This window comes from Arachis duranensis, chromosome 3 (genome assembly GCF_000817695.3).
Source record: "Arachis duranensis cultivar V14167 chromosome 3, aradu.V14167.gnm2.J7QH, whole genome shotgun sequence".
NCBI lineage: Eukaryota > Viridiplantae > Streptophyta > Magnoliopsida > Fabales > Fabaceae > Arachis > Arachis duranensis.
Window position 1 is genome coordinate 23,098,728 of NC_029774.3, and position 4,180 is coordinate 23,102,907.

Consider the following 4,180-nt stretch of genomic DNA (forward strand, 5'->3'; position numbering starts at 1 on the left):
GGATTTATCTCCCTCCACAGGATCATACAAGTCCTTACTATACAACATATCTTCCATGAAGGTCTTCCAAATCGAGTAATTTTGAGAATTCAATTTGATCATATTCGGTCCATGAGTATTTTCCTCCATTTAATCAGCACAGAAATAAACAACCAAAGCTCTGATACGACTTTGTTGGGAAAACTCAACACAGGTTTAAATCAAGAACCTGTCTAACAGTGGAAGTACCAAAAATAATTTTCTCACAACCTGTGCAATTAAATGGGCAACACCAAAGATACTCCAAGTAGCAAATATAATGGCAGAAATTAAATAATCAGACACCAGAATTTTAACGTGGGAAAACCCCCAAAAGAGGGACAAAAAACCCACGGGACCTAGTCCAGAAAAATTTTCCACTATCAGAATAATGGGTACACAAACAGTCTTCCTAGTGACACTAGGGCATCTCAACAATCAACAAAATACATCATCAAAACTGATGGAATCAACATAAACCCTCCACAAAAGTGGGTATCTCAAATCAGGCAAAAGAAAAGGCAATACAACTAGCAAGTTATATCCTAATGTTCATCTCTACACTAGGAATAACATACTAAAATTTCATAAGAAATGGAGCAAGTTTACCAAGTCAATGTGATCAAGATTAGCATGCTCTTTTCCCCCAAATTTCCTTCTCCTTCCTTGTGCCGAAGCTCTGCTTCCTTTTTCTCTCATTCAAAAATGAGGCTTTTGCTTTCTATCTCTCTCTCTCGTGCTTTCGTGGCTAATAGCCACTTTATTTCTTTTTTTTTTGTTTTAAAGTTGTGGGCCCCACTTGGTTGGGGACCCACCAACACTATCTGATCTCTCGAACCTTAAAAATTTTGGTTGTCTAGCTTATACTAGTACTCTCAATGCCAATCGATCAAAACTGGACCCAAGGTCTAGGAAGGTTGTATTCTTGGGATTTAGGAAGGCTGTGAAGGGATTTGTACTCTTAGATTTATAAAACAGACAAATTTTCGTATCAAGAAATGTGAAATGATGAGTTTTATTTTCCTTTTCTAAAGCAATATGCAATACCTGAAAGTTTTGAACAGCATTACAATAAAACCATAAGTCAGAATCCTTTTTCATATGATTATATGCCTATCATAAATATCATGAAGAAAATGATTAGCCTTCGAACTTTCAAATTGAAACTACACAAGTTAGTCATAATGAGTCTCACATTAATAGTGATGTACAAATAAATGATGACACTGCACAAAATAATATACGTGATGATATTGCACATAATGACATAAATAGCACACATATACAAAGAGTGGCAACTCCTGCACCCTTAGCTCAAACACACACAAACCAATCCCATGCACCCATATGCCTTGCACCAAGAAGGTCTAATAGAATTAGACAACCTCCATCCAATCTTAAAGACTATAAGTGCTAGAGTCTCACCACCAACAATAATAGCTCAACTATCAATCACTTCATCAGGTATTATTTATCTAAATTCTTATCATATGAAAACCTTTCTGAAAAGTATAGAGCATTTTCTCTTGCATTAATCACCAACACTGAACTCAAGCATTATGACGAGGCAATTACTCAAACTTGTTTGCAAGAGGATATCAAATCTGAACTCAATTCTCTTAAGGAAAAAAAGACTTGGAAATTGACTTCACTACCTCCAGGCAAGAAATCCATAGAATGTAAGTGGGTGTTTAAAATTAAACACAATCCGGATGACACCATAGTACGTCACAAAGTGCACTTCGTGGCTAAATCTTATACTCAAGTTCTAGGCATAAACTACAAAGATACGTTCAGCCTGGTTCTAAAGCTCACATAGGAGTTATTCTTTCAATGGCAGTAACAACGAACTAGTTTCTAAAACAGATTGATATCAATACTTCTTTCTTTCACAGTGATTTAGATGAAGAAGTATATATGCAAGCTCCTCAAGGGTTGAATGTAAAAGGTGATCAAGTGTGCAAGCTCAAGAAATCCTTGTATAGCCTTAAACAGGCAAATAGACAATGGAACAAAAACTGAAGTCAATTCTCATTAAACTTGGGTATAAACAACGCAAATCAGACTACAATCTCTTGACAAAGAGATCAACTCGGGTAGATACTGCAGTATTAGTATATGTGGACAATCTTGTAATTGCTGGAAGTGACCTTTCAGAAATCAATACAGTCAAGAAAGTGTTGGATTATCGATTTAGAATCAAGGATATTGGGGACTTGAAGTTCTTTCTTAGATTAGAAGTGGCACGTTCAAAGAAAGGCATTGCTCTTTATCAGAGGAAGTAAGTGTTAGATATATTCCGAGATTATGAGCTTGAAGAGTGCAAGCTAAGCCTGTGAGCACGCGTATGGATTATAGTGCAAAACTAGGCAAGGAGGGAGGATCACCACTTACAGATATGGCCCCTTATAGAAAGTTGGTTGGAAAACTTATTTACTTAACTAATACATGCCCGGACATTAGCTATGCCGTTAGTAAGCTCAGTCAATATCTTAAATGTCGAACTACCATTCATTATGATTCAGCTCTGAGAGTTCTAAAGTACGTTAAGGCTGCACCAACACAGGGCCAATTCTTTCCCACCACAATTGACTTGTATGTCGCTGGTTTCTCTGATTCTGACTGGGCAGCTTGCCCAGACTGCCCAGACACGAGGCGCTCAATTTTCACATATTGCTTCTATATTGGCCCTGGCAATCACGGCTAAAGAAGCAATTTGGTTAAACTACATACTAAGAGACTTGGACATGCCACTAACCAAGCCAATTAGTATCTTTTGCGATAGTAAATCAGTTATCCGCATTGCTTCCAATCCTATTTTCCTGAATGGACGAAGCATAATGAGGTTGGTTGTCATGTTGTTCGGGACAAATTCATGGAAAGTTTTATTCATCTACTACCTATCTCAGCAAATGAGCAGGTGATTGACTTGTTAACAAAGCCTCTCTCTCTCTCCAGCAATATTTACTAGTCTTCATTGCAAGTTGAAATTGTTGGATATACACATTCCCAACCTGAGGGAGGATGTTACATGATACATCTTCATGTAGTTTCATGTGTAGCCCCTGTACATTATTACAACCCATAATAAAATTAGTTAGAATGTGTGTTAGATTGTTAGTTAACTAATTATGTCTCATGTAGTATGTGTGTAAGTTAGTTTCTGCTATATAAGCAAGTGTTATTAGCTTAGTCAAAGTGTGATTCAGCATTGTAAAGATCAAGCTTATAACGTTTGAAGAACGGATTGAAACTGATTTTTTACGAAAAAATTATGCGCGTTAGAAGTTTGGTGTAAAAAATTGATTTTCTGAACTTAATAGCTTTTTGGCAAAACTGATATGGTTACGTACGCGACAGTGTCACGCGTACAGGAGTATTGGGTGCTTGCAACACACTCGCGTACATGGAAAAGGGCTGCGTATGCAACATTGTCATTTTTACACTCATGCGTACACAACATGTATCATGCGTACGGGGGACTCTTTCTCTGTCCACTATTCTCACGTACGCGAATAGTGGATGCATATGTGAAACTGTCTTTTTACAAATTCTCGCGTACGCGACAGGTGACTCGCATATGCATGACCCCTGTTTTGCTGAAAAATGCAATTTTTGAGTTTTCAATTATTCTTCTAATTTTCTAAACCTCTGTAACCCCTATCTAAGGTGCGATAACTAGTATTAGGCTTAAGAAAGGGAGTAAATCTAATGAGGAGTTAGATTGATATTGAGAGAGATTTGTAAAGTGAAAAAACTGAATTTAATGCAGCGTAGGTAAAGTTGTATGAGATGTGAATAAGGATGATGACAATATGATAAATTGTGATTGTATGAGTTATGAATAAGGGTGATGATGAAGTTGATGAATTATGATGATGATATTAATGATTGATATTGATGATATGAATGATTCATCTCGCATATGCGTTATATTATCTGAGACACGAGTTTTCATGAGTAGATACAGTGGCTTGCCACCATTTGCTCCAAGTTGAGACTCGATATTCTGTTGACCCTTCATCGCAAGATGTGACCGAACATTTTAACTCCTCGGATTCTCCCAATTAGATGATAAATGATTAATGATATATATATGCATAGACTCTTGGGGATGCGCGTATGCAGGGGCTGTCAAGGGTTCAGTACCGGACATGTTGGG